At 44.5% G+C, this 23735-nt stretch overlaps 1 protein-coding gene and 1 pseudogene across 2 annotated transcripts in view; both read left to right on the forward strand.

Moving 5' to 3' along the window:
- Positions 1-23735, forward strand: part of ADGRF5 (adhesion G protein-coupled receptor F5) — a 227988-nt gene that overhangs the window by 67243 nt on the left and 137010 nt on the right. The gene's annotated exons all lie outside the window — the stretch shown is intronic.
- On the forward strand, positions 20680-22685 carry LOC141258481 (uncharacterized; annotated as a pseudogene).

The following is a 23735-nucleotide window of genomic DNA, read 5'->3' on the forward strand; positions in this document are numbered from 1 at the left end:
TCAAGCATGATGGTGGCAGCATCATGCTGTGGGGAGACTTTTCTTCAGCTGGGGCTGGGAAGATGGTCAGAGTTAATGGGAAGATGGAAGGATCAAAATACAGGACAATCCAGGAGGAAAACCTGTTAGAGGCTGCAAAAGACTTTAGACTGGGGCGTAGGTTCACCTTCCAGAAGGACAACGACCCTAAATATACGGCCAGAGCTACAATAGATGGTTTAGATCAAATCATATTTGTGTGTGAACGGCCCAGTCACAGTCCAGACCAAAATCCCATTGAGAATCTGTGACTTGAAAAGCGAGTGTGCAAAGAGTGAAAGCGAGTGTGCAAAGAAGGGGCAAAAATGTCACCTGTAGATGTGCAAAGCAGGTAGAGACAGACCCCAAAAGATTGCAGCAGGAATTACAGAAAGGTGGTCCTACAAAGTACTGACTCTGGCGGTCTGAATACGAATGCACGTCATAATTTTCAGATTTATATTTTTAAAATAATTAGAATCATTTCCTGTACACTTCATAAATACTTGCTACTTTGTGTTGGTATCACATGAAATACATTTAAGTTTGTAGGATTAGAAAAGTTCACGGGGTACGAATACTTTTTTTCAAGGCACTGTATATACAGTAGTAGTATTTACAGTATACATTCCTAATTCTACTAAGTTATCGAACTCTAGTTTTATTTTGTAGTTTTTTTTTATCTCGGGTATCAGTGTCCGTCTGATTTTCATCCCTGGTACCAGTCAGTAAGGTCTTTCATCCTCTTTTCGGTGCCAGCGTCTGATTTTGCAGCAATTAGTCACATCCCACTATCTTAATTTCAGCGTTTAATGTTTTTTTTTATCTCCAGTGTGAGTCAACTCTCCGGCTCTCCCGGCAGGAATGAATTTCTCACCTTGTCTTACTCCAATGTGCAGAGATTAATGTTTAAGAGATAAAGTAAATGAATACTAGTGAGAAAACAAGGAGGATGTGTCAGGAAGTCGGGAAAGTCTGTAGCCAAGGAGCACAATCAGCACCTGGATAAATGTTACTATTTACAAAAACAAGTAATTATAAGGAAATGATAAGAATTCCATCTATAATTCTGTAGTTCACGTCTTCTCTATGGATAAAGTACACAATTTTCTGAGTTTATTTTCACGCTAGATGATGCCGCTGTTTTCCTCTACCTGCCGGAGGGACAGATTGTTTGCCAGTTTCTAACCCCTGGACAAGATCTAATGCAGGAACACACATGTGTTGTCCCTTCTTAGAATGAAGCTGCTCCAGCAATCCATGAATCCTCGTCCGTTCTTTGTTTTCCCTCCAGCAGCCGATGAAATGCTTAACTCAAAGGAAATCCGTCTTTAGGGGAAAAAAAGTTTTTATGAGAAATGCAACTTTTTTTAAAATGTGATAAGCTAGGTGCCCACGATGCAGAAATGCTGCAGATTTTTTCCACTTCTCCCTGGCAGGAAAAGCACATGCGGATTTTACATGCGGATTTTACATGCGGATTTTACATGCGTTTTTCCCGCCAGGTAGAAGCGTTTGTCAAGCGTTTTTGCATGCATTTCTGCATGCGAGTTATCAAGCGCTTTTCCAAGCGATTTTAGCATCACTTGGAAAGTGCTTGACAAGTTGTTCACACTATATAAATCCATGCAACCGGCATGGATTCAGAGTAGTGTGACCAAGTTAGTTAAAAAAAAAAAGAATAAGAATGGTAAAAAATAAACAAAAAGATTATACTCACCTTCCGATGTCCTCCCGGTGTTTTCTCCGCTCCGTCCGGTGTCTTGGGCGGCTCGCGGTGGTGTGAAGGACCTGCGGTGACGTCACTGAATCATGTGTCAGGTCACATGACTCTATGACGTCATGGCAGGTCCTTCACAACACCGCGACCCATACAGCAGACCAGACGGAGCGAAGAAAACACCGGGAGGACATCGGAAGGTGAGTATAATCTTTATTTTTTATTTTAAATTCTTTTTTTTACAGGTACTATGATACCCGGGTCTGGATGAGAGTCTCCTGTCCTCCACACCCGGGTACCATCCGCACATAGAATCGCATAATATCCGTGTGTACAAATGTAACTGACACGGATATTATGTGTTTCAATGCAAGTCAATGGCGGCAATTACGCTGCGTGTCCGTAAAATTAATGGACATGCTGCGTATTTCTCCGCAATGATAATCCGCAGCGGAAATTTCCGCAGTATGTGCACAGCACATGAGGATTATCATTGGGGACCATGGGGCAAGTATTACCGAGCGTTTTTTAAGCATTTTCGCTGCGGAAATTTCGCTGCAAAAACGCTTGAAAAACGCATAGTGGGCACATAGCCTTAATGTTTTTGTTTTTCACATCACTAGCTATAATTAAAAAAAATCTTGCAGTTTTCATATTGACCCCTAGGCTTAATATCGGATTCTTGCTTCCTGTTTGGCACATTAACATTAGTAGAAATAAACTGATTTAGACACTAATAAATCAAAGTATTTAATTAACGACAAAACTCTCATCAGGACAAAGGTCATTGTACAGGAGGAGGAGGAGGTGAGCTGTGACATCACCTATTGTGAATGGTGGATCCTGTGTTATCTACTGTATATAGAGATGTTATCAGTCATTGTACAGGAAGAGGAGGAGGTGAGCTGTGACATCACCTATTGTGAATGGTGGATCCTGTGTTATCAGATGTATATAGAAGTGTTATCAGTCATTATACAGGAGGAGGTGGTGAGCTGTGACATCATCTATTGTGAATGGTGGATCCTGTGTTATCTGCTGTATATAGAGGTGTTATCAGTCATTATACAGGAGGAGGAGGTGAGCTGTGACATCATCTATTGTGAATGGTGGATCCTGTGTTATCTACTGTATACAGAGGTGTTATCAGTCATTATACAGGAGGAGGAGGTGAGCTGTGACATCACCTATTGTGAATGGTGGATCCTGTGTTATCTACTGTATATAGAGGTGTTATCATTGTACAGGAGGAGGAGGAGGAGGTGAGCTGTGACATCACCTATTGTGAATGGTGGATCCTGTGTTATCTACTGTATACAGAGGTGTTATCAGTCATTATACAGGAGGAGGAGGTGAGCTGTGACATCATCTATTGTGAATGGTGGCTCCTGTGTTATCTACTGTGTATAGAGGTGTTATCAGTCATTGTACAGGAGGAGGAGGTGAGCTGTGGCATCACCTATTGTGAATGGTGGATCCTGTGTTATATACTGTATATAGAGGTGTTATCATTGTACAGGAGGAGGAGGTGAGCTGTGACATCTATTGTGAATGGTGGATCCTGTGTTATATACTGTATATAGAGGTGTCATCTGTCATTGTAAAGAAGCAGCTCTCACTTCTTCCGGGTGTCAGTTTCGTCCAAAGGAGGTGAGACTGAAGCAGCTGCTGATTGGCTGCAGGGCTCATGTGGCCAAATAATGCAACGGGGTGAGACTCGGTAGACCAGGCGTCGGCGCAGCTGGAATAGCGACAGCACCGGAGGGGAATACAGCTGTTATTATTTTAAATGGAGGAATACAGCAATACAGATAGAGGGGATTGTCCAAGTAGTGGAATACCCCTTTAGTATTTATCTTGTGTGAGAAAATAATTCTGACAATGAGGTTTACATTTTCTTTTTTAATCATTTATCTTAATTGAGTAAATAACTTGTACAGGAGACCATGACTACGCGGATCCCCATTATGCATGCTGTTATTCTATTTAACAATTTTTAATTAGCATAAAAAAGTTTCAGACATAATGGCCCAGATTCATCATTTGCATTTTTAAGTCACTTTCTTTTTTATCCTATGGTGTTAGTTGCCGCTTTTTGCACCAAATTCTTCAAAATGGCGCACAACATTCACAAAATGTCACAAAGATTGCAACAAAATATTGCTGCACTCAAAAAAAAACATGGGGTGGAGGTGGTAGGGGGGGACTGCAATGAAGTTTCAAAAAATGTTGCAACTTTTTAAAAAGTTGAACATAAAGAATTTACCAAAAACATCTGGAATTGCTAAGTGAGAAAAAAATAAACAGGCGAGCACATAAAAAATAGACTTCAAAAATTAAAATGATTAAGTGCAAACAAATAAAAAAGGAGTAAAACACAAAACTCGACTGAAAAACAGGCGCAATCGCAATTGATGAATCAGGGCCAATGTGTTTTGTGTAAATATATAATTTAAAGGGATTGTCAAGATTTTGTGGTTAAAGTCTGCAGTCATTCTATGTGATTGTAGACTTGTGAATCCTCACAGCGCGCACACAGCACACATTCAGGATTCTCCGATGCCAGGAGCAGGTGGGCGCATGACCGCAAATATTAGATTTGTATACATGTGGTCACATGGCAACTAGACTTGCGGGACCTCACACAGTATAAGTGAATTGAGCGAGGTCGGACACGTCTAGTTGGAGTGTGGCTGAAAGTGTGCAAACCTCTCCCGGCGCTCACACCGGAGAATCCTGACAGCGAGTACTGTGCACACTGTGAGGAATCACAAAGCTACAGTCACATAGAGTGTCTGCAGACATTATCCACAATACTGGACAACCCCTTTTAATGTTAAACTTTAATACATGTACAGTACAGACCAAAAGTTTGGACACACCTTCTCATTTAAAGATTTTTCTGTATTTTCATAACTATGAAAATTGTACATTCACACTGAAGGCATCAAAACTATGAATTAACACATGTGGAATTATATACTTAACAAAAAAGTGTGAAACAACTGAAAATATGTCTTATATTCTAGGTTCTTCAAAGTAGCCACCTTTTGCTTTGATGACTGCTTTGCACACTCTTGGCATTCTCTTGATGAGCTGCAAGAGGGATTCACCGGAAATGGTCTTCCAACAATCTTGAAGGAGTTCCCAGAGATGCTTAGCACTTGTTGGCCCTTTTGCCTTCACTCTGCGGTCCAGCTCACCCCAAACCATCGCGATTGGGTTCAGGTCTGGTGACTGTGGAGGCCAGGTCATCTGGCGTAGCACCCCATTACTCTCCTACTTGGTCAAATAGCCCTTACACGGCTTGGAGGTGTGTTTGGGGTCATTGTCCTGTTGAAAAATAAATGATGGTCCAACTAAACGCAAACCGGATGGAATAGCATGCCGCTGCAAGATGCTGTGGTAGCCATGCTGGTTCAGTCTGCCTTCAGTTTTGAATAAATCCCCAACAGTGTCACCAGCAAAGCACCCCCACACCATCACACCTCCTCCTCCATGCTTCACGGTGGGAACCAGGCATGTAGAGTCCATCCGTTCACCTTTTCTGCGTCGCACAAAGACACGGTGGATGGAACCAAAGATCTCAAATTTGGACTCATCAGACCAAAGCACAGATTTCCACTGGTCTAATGTCCATTCCTTGTGTTCTTTAGCCCAAACAAGCCTCTTCTGCTTGTTGCCTGTCCTTAGCAGTGGTTTCCTAGCAGCCATTTTACCATGAAGGCCTGCTGCACAAAGTCTCCGGTTAACAGTTGTTGTAGAGATGTGTCTGCTGCTAGAACTCTGTGTGGCATTGGCCTGGTCTCTAATCTGAGCTGCTGTTAACCTGTGATTTCTGAGGCTGGTGACTCGGATAACCTTATCCTCAGAAGCAGAGGTGACTCTTGGTCTTCCTTTCCTGGGGCGGTCCTCATGTGAGCCAGTTTCTTTGTAGCGCTTGATGGTTTTTGCAACTGCACTTGGGGACACTTTCAAAGTTTGCCTAATTTTTCGAACTGACAGACCTTCATTTCTTAAAGTAATGATGGCAACTCGTTTTTCTTCACTTAGCTGCTTTTTTCTTGCCATAATACAAATTCTAACAGTCTACTCAGTAGGACTATCAGCTGTGTATCCACCAGACTTCTGCACAACACAACTGATGGTCCCAACCCCATTTATAAGGCAAGAAATCCCACTTATTAAACCTGACAGGGCACACCTGTGAAGTGAAAACCATTTCCGGTGACTACCTCTTGAAGCTCATCAAGAGAATGCCAAGAGCGTGCAAAGCAGTCATCAAAGCAAAAGGTGGCTACTTTGAAGAACCTAGAATATAAGACATATTTTCAGTTGTTTCACACTTTTTTGTTAAGTATATAATTTCACATGTGTTAATTCATAGTTTTGATGCCTTCAGCGTGAATGTACAATTTTCATAGTCATGAAAATACAGAAAAATCTTTAAATGAGAAGGTGTGTCCAAACTTTTGGTCTGTACTGTATATCAGATTACAGGAAAGAAGGGGGCTTTATTCCCTTGCAATAACGTAATTTAGCAAAATTGATAAAGATAAAAGTAGGATCATCCATAGCAGACAGATTTATCCTTGTTGCACAACTTTGCCTTGTGTGATTAATAGGTAAATTTATTATTTTTATTATTGCGCATCATAAATTAATTCTTACTAGATCGAAATATCTGAACAAAAAGGACCTGAGGTTTCAGGAAACACATAGTAAAATGTAATATCTTTATTAATGTTGTGGGTTTTGGCCACTTTCCGTTAGTGTCTAGCCATTAAAAAGATTTTTTTTTCATACTGAAACTATCAACAAACAGGGTAAGTTAAAATGATATATTTATTGATAATAAAATTATTATTAATAATAATAAGACGATTAACCTTTATCTTTGTTTTATTATTATAATTATTTTTTTTTACAAAGCTGTAAATAATATACATGTAAAGCGCCATGGAATAAATGGCGCTATAATAATAATAAGATCCATCAACAGCAGGCCGGCTGTTACCTATGGATGTAATTAGGGATTTTTGCTACTTATGAGCTTTGTCATTTGTAAACAGAACATTAAAACCTGACATACAAAATGTTTGATTAACATATTTTGCGTGTTCATGAAGTAATGAGCCAGAAGGTATAATGGTGTTAATAAGGCAATCAGACACAGATTACTCACACAGGAACAACATTTAGGAAAGAATAGCAAGTAGCAAGAATAACACGTCAATCAACAGCAACTTGTCAATTGCTTCCTGCAAGGAAAAAGATTCTTCAAACTGCACTAAGTGAAAAAATGTTAATCACACATTGAACTTCACCTTCATGTAAAGTCAATTTAGCAATAACCCCCCATCCATATCTTTAAAATGTGCTCTAAACAATCTGAAAGGTAATTTTGTGATAAAAGGAAGCAAATTCATTAGAGCAATAGAAATAGTTTTTGCCCTTTCGTGCCGTTCACATGATCAACAATACGTATACATGAATTTTACTACATAGTAACATAGTAACATAGTTTTTAAGGTTGAAGGAAGACTAAGTCCATCTAGTTCATCCCATAGCCTAACATGTTGATCCAGAGGAAGGCAAAAAAAAACATGTGGCAAACACTAAGCTCCACATTGGGGAAAAAAATTCCTTCCCGACTCCATACGACAATTAGACTAGTTCCCTGGATCAACGCCCTATCAAGGAATCTAGTATATATAACCTGTAATATTATACTTTTCCAGAAAGGCATCCAGGCCCTTCTTAAATTTTAATAGTGAATCACTCATTACAACATCATGCGGCAGAGAGTTCCATAGTCTCACTGCTCTTACAGTAAAGAATCCCCGTCTGTGATTATGATTAAACCTTCTTTCCTCCAGACGTAGAAGATGCCCCCTTGTCCCCATCTCAGTAAGCCTTCGTTTTTCCAAACTAAATAACGCCAAGTGTAATAACCTGTCTTGGTATTGCAGACCCCCCAGTCCTTTAATAACCTTGGTCGCTCTTCTCTGCACCCGCTCTAGTTCAGCTATATCTTTCTTATACACCGGAGACCAGAACTGTACACAGTATTCTAAGTGTGGTCGCACTAATGACTTGTACAGAGGTAAAATTATGTTCTCCTCATGAGCATCTATGCCTCTTTTAATGCATCCCATTATTTTATTTGCCTTTGCAGCAGCTGCCTGACACTGGCCACCAAAAGTGACCTTGTCGTCCACCAATACACCCAGGTCTTTTTCAGTGACAGTTTTGCCCAGTGTTTTACAATTAAGCATATAATTATACATTTTATTTCCTGTGCCCAAGTGCATTACCTTACATTTATCCCCATTAACCGGTTCCCGACCGCCCACTGTAGATAAACGTCGGCGCTTGCCGGGCTCTGTGCAGCGCCGACGTTTAAAAACGGTGGGTGGTCTCGCAGTGCTCAGGACCCCCAGGGTCCTGCAAGCACTGCGATTCCGGTGCAGAGCGTTAGCTCTGACAGGGTACATCATCGGGACCTGATTAGATCAGGTCCCAGTGATGTTAACCCTTTGCTGTCTTCTATATGCTGTGATCTATAGTGATCGCGGCATATAGGAGACAGCAGGAAGAGAGGGGGTCGTCTTACTTACCTCCGAAGACCTCCGTTTCGTTTGAGGACCTGGGGTTGCTATGGTAGCTGGAGGTCACATGACCGCCTCCAGCTCTGCCATATATGGTGTCCTTCCTGTCTGGCTTCAGCCTGTATGTAGCTGATACCAGACAGGAGACTCTGACTGAAACAGTCAGGGAAGATCTCATGTAATGTAATATATGTCTATTACATTACATGAGATCAGTGATCAGAAAAATAAAAATTAATGTCCCATACAGGGACTAAGTAAAAATGTAAAAAAAAGTAAAAAAAAAGTTTTTAAACTATTAAAAAAAAAAATCACAAAATAAATAAAAATAAATAAATAAAATATTAAACCAATAAATCCGGAAATTATTACAAAACCAAAAAAAGTACACATATTTGGTATCGCCGCGTCCGAAACAACCCGAGCTATAAAACTGTCACACTAATTAACTCCTTCTGTGCACACCGTAATAAAAATAAATAAAAAACGGAGCAAAAAAATATGCTTTTTCATCATATCGCCAAACAAAAAGTGGAAAAAAATGCGATCAAAAAGCAGAATAGAAATAAAAATGGTACCGCTGAAAACGTCATCTTGTTCTGCAAAAAAAAAAGCCGCCATACAGCTCCATCAGCCGAAAAATAAAAAAGCTATAGCGCTCAGAATAAAGCAATGCAAAAAAAATATTTTTTTTTCTATAAAATTGTTTTATTGTGTAAAACCGCCAAAACATAAAAAAATACAGTAAGTGTAGTATCGCTGTAAACGTACTGACCCGAAGAATAACGCTGCCTGATCACTTTTACCACACGCAGAACGGCATAAAAAAAAACTCAAAAAACAATTCCTGAAGTGTTTGTTTTTGTTAACTTTACCTCCCAAAAAACAGAATAGAAAGCAATCAAAAAATGTCACGTGCCCAAAAATGGTTCCAATAAAATTGTCAACTCGTCCCGCAAAAAACAAGCCGTCACATGACTCTATCGGCCGAAATATGGAAAAATTATAGCTCTCAAAATATGGTGATGCAAAAACTAGATTTTGCAAAAAAAGCGTATTTTAGTGTGTGACAGCTGTCAGTCATAAAAACCCGATATAAATCTGGTATCTCTGTAATCGCACCGACCCGAAGAATAAAGTAATCTAATCAGTTATATCACACGAGGAACGGCATAAAAAATAAATAAAACAAATATTATTCACCTGCTACTGATTTGTTTATTATGTCTCCCAAAGATCCCAGTAAGGCTCTGCTCACATTTATCCTGTGCTCTGCGCTGAGCACTTACACCAGAGTTTCCGTGTAAATCTCTGAAATACGTGATTCAGCCAGAACCCATGATGGAAGATTCCCTGTAATGAGGCAGATATAGGCCACTGTGGATGCCGTCTAGCCTGGGATCCCACGGTGTCATTTGTTTTAGGCGTGCATAAAAGTGCGGTTGGCCACAGTTTTGTGCACTTCTGAAAAAAAGGACACCACTAAACAGAGGCCAGACGGAGTCCAGAGTAACTCTGCTGCCTCATTACAGTGAATGGATCCCGCAGGGGTTTCATCTGAATTACATCACTTGGAAAATTAGATGGAAACCCCGATGTAAGTGCTCAGCCTAGAGCGCCGGATAAATGTTACGTAAAATGTTCCCAATAAAAGCTTCAACTCAGTCCTCAAAAAAAGCTAGTCCCCACTCAGGTCCATCATCTGTTAAAAATATAAGGGACTTCCAAGTTACTGGTAGCAGAAAGGCTCTGGAAAAGCAAAATGGTCCTTGCCCCCCAAAAGAAATTCAGAAAATTTTGTGCTCCCAAATCCAAATGCCTATTCTACAATAATTTGTTCTCCAGTTGTCAAATAGCGCTCCTTCCCCCTCAAATCTCACCGTAATGCTAAGCGGTACGATACAGCCACATATGGGGTATTGACACTTTTAGAAGAAATTGTGTGACACATTTCGGCACCATTTTTACCCATTGCCCTGTGTGAAAATGTAAAATCTGAGGGTAAAACATTTTTTTGTGGTAAAAATATAATTATGCTTTTTTCACTGCCAAATGGTATAAATTTAAAAATTAAAAAATACTCACTACTTCCCTAGATGAATTCCTTGAGAGGTGTAGTTTACAAAATGGGGTCACTTGTGGGGGTTTCTGCTGTTTTGGCATGTCAGCGACTCTTCAAATGTGACATGGTGTCTGCTGCCTATCCCAGCCAACATAGCGCTTCTTTCTCTTCCGAACCCTGTCGTACACCAAAGCAGTGGTTTTCCCCCACATATGGGGTATCGGCGTACTCAGGAGAAATTGTACAACAAATTTCATGGTGCAATTTATCCTGTTACCCTTATGATAATGCAAAATTAGGGAATGAAAAACATTTTTTATGGGAAAAATGTGAAAATTTTATTTTTACGGCTCAATATTATAAACTTCTGTGAAGCAGCTGGGGGTGCAAGGTGCTCACCACACATCTAGATAAGTTCCCTAAGGGGTCTAGTTTCCAAAATGGTGGCACTTGTGGGGGGTTTCCACTGGTTAGGCACATTAGGGGCTCCCCAAATGTGACATGGCGTCCGCTAATTATTCAAACAAATTTTACATTCAAAAAGTCAAATGGCGCTCCTTCCCTTTCAAACCTTGCCATGTGCCCAAACAGTAATTTGCCTCCACATATGGGGTATCAGCGTGTTCAGGAGAAATTGCATAACAAATTTCATGGTGCAATTTATCCTATTACCCTTATGATAATGCAAAATTAAGGGATGAAAAACGGTTTTGTGGGAAAAATGTGAAAATTTTATTTTTACAGCTCAATATTATAAACTTCTGTGAAGCACCTTGGGGTTCAAGGTGCTCACCACACATCTAGATAAGTTCCCTAAGGGGTCTAGTTTCCAAAATGGTGTCACTTGTGGGGGGTTTCCACTGTTTAGGCACATCAGGAGCTCTCCAAACGCAACATGGCGTCCGCTAATTATTCAGACAAATTTTACATTCAAAAAGTCAAATGGCGCTCCTTCCCTTCCGAGGCCTCTGCCGTGCGCCCAAACAGTGGTTTTCCCTCACATATGGGGTATCAGCACGCTCAAGAGAAATTGCACAAAAAAATTTGGGGTCCATTTTTTCATGTTACCCCTGTGAAAATAAAAAAATTGGGTCTAAAGTAACATTTTTGTGAAAAAAGTTAAATGTTAATTTTTTTCTTCCACATTCCAAAAATTCCTGTGAAGCACCTGAAGGGTTAATAAAGTTCTTGAATGTGGTTTTGAGCACCTTGAGGGGTGCAGTTTTTAGAATGGTGTCACTTTTGGGTATTTTCTGTCATAAAGACCCCTCAAAGTGACTTCAAATATGATGTGGTCCCTAAAAAAATGTTTTTGTAAATTTTGTTGGAAAAATGAGAAATCGCTGGTCAACTTTTAACCCTTATAGCTCCCTAACAAAAAAAAATTTGGGTTCCAAAATTGTGCTGATGTAAAGTAGACATGTGGGAAATGTTATTTATTAACTATTTTGTGTGACATATCTCTCTGATTTAAGGGCATGAAAATTCAAAGTTTGAAAATTGCAAAATTTTCAAAATTTTCGCCAAATTTCCGATTTTTTCACAAATAAACGCAAGTGATATCGAAGAAATTTTACCACTATCATGAAGTACAATATGTCACGAAAAAACAATCTCAGAATCAGGGGAATACGTTGAAGCGTTCCAGGGTAATTACTTCATAAACTGGCAGTGGTCAGAATTGAAAAAATTGTCCCGGTCACGAAGGCAAAAACAGGCTCTGGCGCGAAGTGGTTAAAGCTCATTTGCCATTTATCAGCCCAAGCTTCTAGTTTACATAGATCCTCCTGTAATATAAAATTGTCCTCCTCTGTATTGATTACCCTGCAGAGTTTAGTGTCATCTGCAAATAATGAAATACTACTCTGTATGCCCCCTACAAGGTCATTAATAAATATGTTAAAAAGAAGCAGGCCCAATACTGACCCCTGTGGTACCCCACTGTTAACTGTGACCCAGTCTTAATAACCACCCTTTGTTTCCTATCACTGAGCCAGTTCTTAACCCACATACATATATTTTCCCCTATCCCCTGTAAGGAAGTGACGCGCCCCCTGGGCCTGTGCTGTGCAGGGGAATACCCGGAGCCGGATCGCTGGGGGTTGTAGTCCTCCGTGGCTGTGACACGGTCCGTGCCCAGGGCGGTCAAACCAGTGGCAGTCTTAGGTAATAACAATGTCCGACTACGCCACCCGTGGATTGCGGTCAGTGGGGACCGCCGCTGCGCTGCAGCCGCTGAGGCTGATGTAATTTGCGCAGCCGAGTATGGAATAACTCCCCATGGGAGAAGTATTGCCTCAGGGCAGCTAGTGTGGATGATGGGAGTGATGGGGTGAACGTCCCAGTAGTAATGGTGCTGGTGCGGCGATGAAACACAGAGACGTGTGGTGCAGTTCAGGGTCTTTACTGATGGTATAAAGCAGACCCTCCCGGGAGTACAGGTTAGCAGTAGGGGCCTGGTCAGTCTGTAAGCAAGTAGGATCTCCCCTGGCCAGGTGGAGTTGTAGGCCTCCCCGACTATCTGCACTCTTTCCTGGCAACCTTGCTCTATGCGGGTAGAAGTAGCCCACGTCCCTGAGTATACCGTGTGGTGCTCACCCGTATGGCCGGTGACTTGGGGCCTTCCGTTAGCCTCCGCTTCACGATGGCGGTGCTGGTCCCTTGCTTGTGACCGTGCCTCCGGGCTTCTAAGGCCAGAGGACATGGAATCCCCTTCCGGTTGGATTCTGCTGCTGGACCTGGATGTCCCCACAGCCTCGGACTCCGTGTCCGGGTTTAGTGTCTTCAGCCAAGGCGAGCTTTCTAGCTTCCAGCCTCTGGCACTCGCTCCTGCTCCTACAGAGCTCCTGTTGTCACTTTCCCTCTCCAGGCTCTGACTGACCTAATCCCGCCCCAGACCCAGTTTATAAGGGCAGATTCCTCCCTTCCCAGGTCTGGGTGGGCCGTGTTGCATGCTTAGGGCTCCTGACCAGAGAAACCTCCCACTTGCTCTCAGACATAATATTTCTATTACTGTGGCAACCGGACCCCTGGGGTGCCACAGAAGCACTAGTCATCATGCTGGGGGACACTCGCTGTCCCGGGTCAATAAAAGCACACCAGCCACGTTTTCCAGTATTTCACAATCCAGCAGTTTATTACACTTCATAACAGCTTGTCACACAGTCCATCTCAGTGGCTCACCAGCATGTTTACACACATAACATCCAGGAGCCTTTCAAGTAGCAGACAGGCCCACTTGGCTCCAGTTACAGCCTTCAGCAAAGTCACTTATATCAATGTCCATATAACGCAGCGTTTTTACCTTTGCTGGGTCGTAGCTGCTTCAGTCCACTTTGTTCTGCCACAGCTGTGGCTCTAAGGCTTACCAAATGTGGTCTCCAGCCCTCGTACCTTCAAAGGCTACTGGCATCTCTTACACACACAGGATCCAGCCTCTGCCTTTCAGGCTTCACCAGGCTTCACTAGGCCTTACTAGGCCTCACACTCTAATGGTGTCCCACACAGGGAACAGGCCTCACACTTTTCACACCTGTTTCAAAACTACCAGGGTTTATATATCTTCCAGTGCACACAGGACCTGTGCTGATGTCACAGTCATGTGATCAGACCTTATGTGTGCACAGGACCTGTGCTGATGTCACAATCATGTGATCAGTCGCCTGAGGGGGAGGTACATGGTCAGCCAAAACACACCCTGGACCATTACAGTAATGCCGCAAGAGGCTGCATTACATATCCCTTCCCTCTGTTCAAAGTTGTGGGGTTGAACACATAATATACACAATCACATTATAACCCCCAGTTCACACAGAGACCATGTACTTGACAATTGCGCTGTTCAGCCCCTGGAACATTAGTCAACGACATTAGCACATTCCTTAGGGTCCTACCATCTGTCATTGTCACTGACTTCGTCAAGTCACATTTCCGGGTCGCCACCTTGTCAGACCTCCCCCGCTCCCAGCGATCAGTCGTAACCTTATCAGACCTCCCCTGCTACCAGCGGTCCATACAGCAGGCGATGCTGCCTTTCCAATCGCAGTCTGGCGAGATTCAACTGTTCTACCTCTCACAGGTAGGTCACTCAGTACTCCATCAGCATGCGTATATATGCAAGATTTTCTTCCTTTCCTACAGCGGAGAATGACACCATGCCGTCTTCATCTGGTATCCAGTCCTGACGATCACGTGGACTGCTTACTTTCATCACGCCAGACTTCTTTACCATCATTTGCATGGCTTGGCCATTTCTCCCAATGAGCTTTCTCACCAGAACATGAGGCACCCGGATGACCTCTTCCCGCAGACTGTGAGCTTTTCTCATAAGCTCCAGTTGTCTTACGGCTTGTTCCGTCTTCAACCGGAGAAACCACTTTGTGCGAATACATCGCCAGTGCATGTCACTTAGGATCGCCACCCTCTTCACTGTGACTTTGGTCGTGGACAGGACCACCAGCTGTTTAGCTTCTGAGGTCGATTACACCTTACAGGCTCCCACGGCCTTCTTAAACTCTTCATGCATGGACTCAATGGTGCATTCTTCTCTCAAATCCTCGGGTACATCTATGAGGCACTTGTACCGAGAGGTTTCTGTCTCACCAGTGGTCTCCAAACGATCATCTAGCTCAGGTTTCAATGGCAACTGACTTTCAGCTTCTTCACCCTGTATGCTTCCCCTGAGCTGACTCACAGCTACAAATTCAAGAATTTTCGTCTTGACCACTTCCACTAGCTCAGCCACTCACCTCTCTGCAACCCATCTCTGAAGCTCTTCTGGCTTCAACTGCTCCTTTATCAGCAGAATTTTCTCAGAGCTCTCTGTCTCCAATGCGCCCACTCGGCTCTCGACCGCCAGTCTCTCAAGCTTCTCTTGCTTCAAATGGGCTTGTAGCGACTCCTTGAGCTCCTTGATTTCGGCTCTTACATCCACCGAATCATCCGAGCTCGCATTATTCGAGGAGGTATTTGCTTCATACCTCCCATCTCCAGTGGCCAACTCCTGGCCCTGGTCTGTGGCTTCTCCGATAGACTCCTCCATCTTTTTCCGCTCAGCTTCCATCTTGCTGATTCTTTCCTTAAGGCACGTCTCTGCCCTTTGGAGATTATCACAGAATGTCTGCAGCTCCTTCACCTGAGCTTCCAGACCTAGGGTCTTCTTGCGGAGATCATCATTTTCATCACGGGTGTCCAGCGGAGTGGTCTCAACCACTTGGCACATGTGCTCTGCATCCGCCTCAACATCCTCTAGTTTTTCTTTAACCCTGAGGAGATCCTCATAGTCTCTCTTAATTTGTTGCAGTTCCCCACTGCGTTCGCCATATTACTTCTTGGATTCACACAGCTCCCGGTTGAACTGTTCGCGCAGTCGTTCTAGGTTTTGTTCACGCCCAGAAACTTCATCCTGCAGCACCTCCTTCTCAAGCTTCAAATGCAAAACCTCCTCCTTGGTTTTGCGGCGGTCCTCCTTAATTTCCTGGAACATTTCCTTCCATTGGTTAATTTCCTCGTTGCTTCCCTCCAGGTCTCGCTGTAAGTTCCTCACAACCTGGTATATTTTCTGCCGTTCAGACTCCAGGCTCCGCTGGTCTAAGGGCACGTTCTCCAGGTTTTCCCATAGTTGCTGCACGTCACTCTGACACTGCTGCCTGATAGGCTCCAGCTCTTGGTCATGACTGGCCACCTCCTCTTTCAGGGCTGTCAGATCCTGATCCTTCTGTCTCAGTACTGTACCGGAGGTTGCTACTGGCAACGTCACCTCCTCTTCTGCCTCTAAAGGAGGATCCACACTTGAAACAAAGGCACACAGTACTACATTTTCTTTATTTTCACTTGCAGCAAAGACCACAGGAGCAACCTTTTTGTGGCCCTTGCGCCGTCGACGACGAGAGGGGGACTTTCTCCCCTCGTCTAGCCCCCCCTGACTGAACTCTCTTTCTACTTTCGTAGTGTCACCGTTAGTTGTGGGGTCTGTGTCACTTCCCATAGTGTCGTGAACCAACAAATCACCTCCCAACTTGACGTCACCCCCTTCTACTGGAGCTACCCTGTTATCAACGGTCAAATTGTCATTCTTAGGCCGTACCAACGCACAACCAGCAACAAATTTTGGTTCTCTATACTCCATGCTCTTTTGAAAATCCGCCCCATTTTGAGACTCCGCCCCCTTTTGGACACCCACACCTGTAGGGGGATTTTTGCAAAAAAAAAACAGCAATAGTATTAGGACCCAATTCACAACATCTCTTACCACATCCCCGGGCACTCTGGGACAATACTGGCGCCCCCGGAGTGTTCACAGAATGGTCCACTGCCGCCATTCTATACGGTGCCAACAGCTCCTGCCGCTCCTGCACCATGTCCTGTTGCTGTATTTTCTAAAATGCCTGCTGCTGTGCTTTTGACAGGCACTTTAATCGCTCAATAGCTTCAGTCTTATTTGCTGCTCCTTTCACCGCCATCTTTATCAGCTCCTGCATTTCTTCAGAACACTCCATTATGCTGAAGAGCGATTGCACTCGGTCATCCAACCACTTCTCCATTCCATTTGGAGATACTGCTCCATTCATAGTCATCGCGGTACACTGTTCACACTAGATACTTCACACCACTCTCCCCGAAAAATTTTTCGTGACCCCACCAAGCCACAGCAAACCAGGTTTGAGGGCGACGACAATTTTCGTAACCCTGCCGAGTTACAGCAAGATGCTTTAATCTTCGTGACCCCGCCGAGCCACAGCAAGATGCTTGTATCCACACTAGTCGTCCTGTGCCGTTGCCCCTAGCAACCGGGCTGCAGTTGCCCCTAGCAACCGGGCTGCAGTTGCCCCTAGCAACCGGGCTGCAGTTGCCCGCATTCTCCACCACATGTAAGGCAGCGCTAGTCATCATGCTGGGGGACACTCGCTGTCCCGGGTCAATTAAATCACACCAGCCACGTTTTACAGTATTTCACAATCCAGCAGTTTATTACACTTCATAACTGCTTACCACACAGTCCATCTCAGTGGCTCACCGGCATGTTTACACACATAACATCCAGGAGCCTTTCAAGTGGCAGACAGGCCCACTTGGCTCCAGTTACAGCCTTCAGCAAAGTCACTTCTATCAATGTCCATATAACGCAGCGTTTTTACCTTTGCCAGGTCTTAGCTGCTTCAGTGCGCTTTGTTCTGCCACAGCTGTGGCTCTAAGGCTTACCAAATGTGGTCTCCAGCCCTCGTACCTTCAAAGCCTACTGGCATCTCTTACACACACAGGATCCAGCCTCTGCCTTTCAGGCTTCACCAGGCTTCACTAGGCCTCACTAAGCCTCACACTCTAACGGTGTCCCACACAGGGAACAGGCCTCACGCCTTTCACACCTGTTTCAAAACTACCAGGGTTTATATATCTTCCAGTGCACACAGGACCTGTGCTGATGTCACAGTCATGTGATAAGTCACCTGAGGGGGATGTACATGGTCAGCCAAAACACACCCTGGACCATTACAGTAATGCCGCAAGCCGCTGCATTACACCCCATTGTTCTCATTTTATGTATCAACCTTTTGTGTGGAACCGTACCAAAAGCTTTTGAAAAGTCCATATACATAACATCCACCGCATTTCCTTGGTCCAGTCTAGAACTTACCTCTTCATAAAAACTGATCAGATTAGTTTGACAGGAACGGTCCCTCGTAAACCCATGTTGATATTGAGTCATGAGGTTATTCTTCTTCAGATACTCTAGTATAGCATCTCTTAGGAAACCCTCCAGGATTTTACCCACAGTAGAGGTTAAGCTACTGGCCTATAATTTCCAAGTTCAGTTTTTGTCTCCTTTTTGAATATTGGCAGGACATTTGCTATACGCCAGTCCTGTGGTACAGACCCTGTTATTATGGAATCTTTAAAGATTAAAAATAATGGTCTATCTATGACTTAATTCCTGCAGTACTCGCGGGTGTATCCCATCTGGGCCCAGGGATTTGTCAACTTTAGTGATTTTTAGACGCCGCCGTACTTCCTGCTCGGTTAAGCAAGTGACATTTAATGGAGAATTTTTGTCATCGCTAATCATGTTTTCTGTCATGCGATTTACTTGTGTAAATACTGCTGAAAAAAAATCATTTAGCATATTGGCTTTTTCCTCATCCTCATCCACCATTTCACCCAGACTATTTTTAAGGGGGCCAGCACTATAATTTTTTAGTTTTTTACTATTCATGTAGTTAAAGAATATTTTGGGATTATTTTTACTTTCTCTGGCAATGGGTCTCTCTGTCTCAGTCTTTGCTGCCTTGATTTGGTTTTTACAGAATTTATTTAATGCCTCATCACTACCTACTTGCTTTAGTTCTCTAAATGCTTTCTTTTTGTCACTTACTGCGCCCCTTACAGCTCTATTTAGCCATAGTGGTTTCCTCCTATTTCTAGCATGCTTATTCCTATAGGGTATTGTCAGGAACATTAATATCAGCAAAATGTTCTTCCATATCTGCCTGACATAGATGTTCACCCCCTCCCTTATTCCCTTTCTGCTCAGCACAAAAGCCCCAATTAACCCAGGCATGGTAAATAGTTTATGCAAATACGACCAGCCAAGGAGTGTTATACCTTCATTAGGAAGTAAGCATCTTGTCCCTGAAAGACGCAGGAGGTAATTAAAATGCAGGCTTGCACTAATTTGCGTGTAACTGTTGAAGCTGCTTCCCGAGCTTCAAAGGGGAATTTGCAGACATGATGACTCCGATATGAATTATGAGACATTATGAGATCCATACATCCGGCAATAACGAGACCCAAATGGGTAGTGACCAAATCAGTCCAGGAATGTGTAGGTACTTTTCCAGGGCTGTAACTAAAATCAGGGAGCTGCAGCGCAAAAACACGAGAATGGCAGACTGCAGCTATGTGAAGTGTGATATCAAAATAAAGATAAAATCATAAGGGAAAAAATGGCGTAGTTTGCAAGCTTCTGCGATCAACGAGCGATGAGTTATCGCAGAAGTTAGTGTTTTTAATAAAAATGTACAGGCTGGAGACCGGCCCACATGATGTCACCACAAGGGGCGTGTGGCCAGATCTCCCCTTAGGTATAAGAGAACCCATGGAGAAGACAAGAGCACTCATTGCCAGGGGGGAATAAGAATTATAAGCAACGGGTCCTGTTCAATAACAGCATAATCCAACCGGGGAGCCCCTCCTCCACCTATATTGAGTCGTTGCAGCAAACTTTATAGTGTAAGTTTCACTTTTTATCCTGTTTTATTTTATGTATCTGCATATGTATTTTAATGTCTCCCTTGTAACATCCTTGTATATATTTTTCCTAAACACTGCCTCCCTTTTGGATTAAATATAAAATTTAATAGTTCTGTTTCTTTTGCGCTGTAATTGTTCCCTTCCCCGAAGCCATATACGCTACCAAAACGCAGGCGTCCAGCCAGGCCTGTATTATATTTTAAACTCGGCCGGTGGTGGCAGAGAGTATTAATAATTGGGCTATCGTGGAGCTGACAGTGACCGTACGGAGGGCGTTAAACACGGATTCCAGTCTGTGGAACCCAGGGTGTTGCGCCATATGCTCACTGGTCGCTTACCGATACCTACGTAGTGAGTAGTCCGTATTGCGTGCTCGCGACTCTGGACGAAATACGGACAGCGTGACGGCATGGTGAGATATTGCGTGAACTCCCCGGTGTCGTTCCTGACTGTGTGTGGGTGGAATTCCTGACAAATTGGTGGCAGCGGTGGGGTATTGTGTGATCCTGCCGGTGTCGTCCTGACAAATTGGTGGCAGCGGTGGGATATTACAGAACAACAGTGGCTGGATTGAGCAATCATTCCTGTCACTGAAAACTTGCACGGTTCTTGCGAGAATTCTGTGCAGAGTTTTAAGAAATCAGGCTCAGTGTTTCAATATTTTTTCTTTATCTGGGACATTACTATACGTGTAGCAGTTGCATCCCCCCATTCTCTTGTTTTTTTGTCCTATCTTTTATTTGGCAATAATGGCTACACGTGGAGAGCCCTGGTATCACCAGCAGACGAAGACCACTATCACTACCTTCTGTGAGCTGAGGCAGATTGACCCCACGGGCAAAAGCAAGGGCCAAATAATTGGTGAACTGTTGCACGGTGATGCAGAGCCTGTCCGACAGCAGAGCCCTGATGATGGGGCGGCCAGCCAAGGCCCGGATGGCGCTGCTGCGGGGGTCCCACCTGTGATTGCCAGCCATACCCGCAACCAGGGTATAGTTGACCCCCACCTGCCGATGGCCTTGGAGCAGCTCGCCGCAGATGATCGTGATGGACGACTGCAGCTGATCCTGAAATTCCAGGAGCGAGCAGAGCAACGGGCCGACCGAGAGGCTGCTGAGCGACAAGCTGACTAAGAGGAGCGCCAAGCTGACCGACAACACCAGCTGGAGCTAGCCCGGATTCAGAAGGAGTCACCGTCTACGCAGACCCATGAGTCCAACAGTGCCAACTGCTTTAAACCCCGTCCTGAGCACTTCCCTGTGATGGAAAAGGATGGGGACTTGGACACATTTCTGCGAGGCTTTGAAAAGGCCTGCAGACAGTATCAGCTTCCCACCGACCAGTGGGCAAGATATTTAACTCCAGGGCTCCGAGGAAAAGCCTTGGAGGTGTTTGCTTCCCTCCCTCGAGAACAAGATGGAGACTATGAGGCCGTCAAGCAGGCCCTGATAAAAAAGTACCAGCTGACTCCGGAGGTTTACCGGAAAAAGTTCAGAGCCCTCCAGCGTGGACCACATGACACCTACAGTGATTTGGTGGATGGGCTCAGGACCAACTTTGAGCAGTGGATCCGAGGACTGTCAGTCACCACCTTTGAGGACCTGAAGGATCTGATGGTGAAGGACCAGTTTTTTCATCTTTGCCCAGTGGAAGTGAGACAGTTTGTGCTTGACCGGGAGCCAAAGGAAGCCGCCAAAGCAGCCCAGATTGCGGATACCTATGAGGCCAACCGCACACCAGAGGTGCGGAAGTCAGCCACCACCAGCTGGAAAGGGGGTAAGCCGACAACCACCCCCAGTGTTCCAGCCAGACGGCCCTCAGTGGGTCCTGCCCCTTTTTCCAGAACCTGGACTGCATTTGACTCCCGTAAGTGCTTTACTTGTGACCAAACAGGTCACATCAGCCTTGTCTGCCCAGAGAGGCAGAAGATGAACCCCACACCTGAGGCCCCAGGGCCTACTGCAGCCATTCTTTTTGTGGGTGGGGCGGTTGGCCGGGCCCAGGAGAACTTACAACCCGTTACCGTGGGAAATACAGTCACTGTCGGCCTTAAGGACACTGGCGCAGAACGTACCCTGATCCGCCCTGAGTTTGTGTTCCCATAGGAACTCATTCCTGGGAAGACCCTGACTGTCACCGGGTTTGGGGGTGTTCGCCGTCCCATACCGATGGCCCGAGTTTTCCTGGACTGGGGTGCTGGGAGGGGGTTAAGGGAAGTGGGGGTGTCGGAGAATCTCCCCACTAATGTGATATTGGGAACTGATCTGGGACGGTTGGTTGCCGATACATCCCTGACAACCCTCCCAGATCTGATATGTCATGTACTGCCACTGTCAAAGATGTCAATGTCATGTATAATTAAAGTGTGTGTTGTCTTAAAGGGGAACTCAGCCACCTCACCCCGTGGGGTGATGCTGCTGAGGATCCCCTAAAGCGAGACAGCATAAGTGCTAGGGGCAAGGGGAGCAGGCACGGACACCAGGAAGCAGGTCGTCCCGTGCAGGTGACCAGTGTCACGCCAGAGGGTAACCTGGTCGGTTGTAGCTGCCCCAAGACTAGCATGGCTCCAGAGGTGATGTGGAAGGATGGAGAGAAACACGGGGATCATAGGGAAAGTGGTCCTGTGCCAACGACCAGTGTCACGACGGACTGTGACATGGCCGGTCACAGCTCCCCCCTAGAGAGCACAGCTCTCAAGGTAAAGATGATGACAGGTAAAAAGGTAGGCCACATAACCAGGCGAGGTTACAGGAAAGTGTGTCCCCCTGTCTGTCAGGAGTATGGGAGGAAGGTACCCATAGCCTGTCAGAGGTGTGGGGAAAATATATCCCAAACCGGTCAGGGTGACCGGAAAGCTGGACCCTCAGATTGGTGGGCAAGGGAATCTGCGGCTTGTCGGATCAGCAGGAAGGCTGGGCCAGGAGGTGGGCTAAAGGGGCTATCTGTAAATCACTGCTTATGCCACCTCAAGGAGGGGGAGATGTCAGGAACATTAATATCAGCAAAATGTTCTTCCATATCTGCCTGACGTAAATGTTCACCCCCCTCCCTTATTCCCCTTCTGCTCAGCACAAAAGCCCCAATTAACCCAGGCATGGTAAATAGTTTATGCAAATACAACCAGCCAAGGAGTGTTATAACTTCATTAGGAAGTAAGCATCTTGTCCCTGAAAGACGCATGAGGTAATTAAAATGCAGGCTTGCACTAATTTGCGTGTAACTGTTGAAGCTGCTTCCCGAGCTTCAAAGGGGAATTTGCAGACATGATGACTCCGATATGAATTATTAGATATTATGAGTTCCATACATCTGGCAATAATGAGACCCAAATGGGTAGTGACCAAATCAGCCCAGGAATGTGTAGGTACTTTTCCAGGGCTGTAACTAAAATCAAGGAGCTGCAGCGCAAAAACACGAGAATGGCAGACTGCAGCTATGTGAAGTGTGATATCAAAATAAAGATAAAATCATAAGGGAAAAAATGGCGTAGTTTGCAAGCTTCTGCGATCAACGAGCGATGAGTTAGTGTTTTTAATAAAAATGTACAGGCTGGAGACCGGCCCACATGATGTCACCACAAGGGGCGTGTGGCCAGATCTCCCCTTAGGTATAAGAGAACCCATGGAGAAGACAAGAGCACTCATTGCCGGGGGGGAATAAGAATTATAAGCAAGGGGTCCTGTTCAATAACAGCATATTCCAACCGGGGAGCACCTCCTCCACCTATATTGAGTCGTTGCAGCAAACTTTATAGTGTAAGTTTCACTTTTTATCCTGTTTTATTTTATGTATCTGCATATGTATTTTAATGTCTCTCTTGTAACATCCTTGTATATATTTTTCCTAAACACTGCCTCCCTTTTGGATTAAATATAAAATTTAATAGTTCTGTTTCTTTTGTTCTGTAATCGTTCCCTTCCCCGAAGCCATATATGCTACCAAAACGCAGGCGTCTGGCCAGGCCTGTATTATATTTTAAACTCGGCCGGTGGTGGCAGAGAGTATTAATAATTGGGCTATCGTGAAGCTGACAGTGACCGTACGGAGGGCGTTAAACACGGATTTCAGTCTGTGGAAC

This window comes from Phyllobates terribilis, unplaced genomic scaffold (genome assembly GCF_046119375.1).
Source record: "Phyllobates terribilis strain yellow unplaced genomic scaffold, ASM4611937v1 Scaffold_3__8_contigs__length_932513732, whole genome shotgun sequence".
NCBI classification, from domain to species: Eukaryota; Metazoa; Chordata; class Amphibia; order Anura; family Dendrobatidae; genus Phyllobates; species Phyllobates terribilis.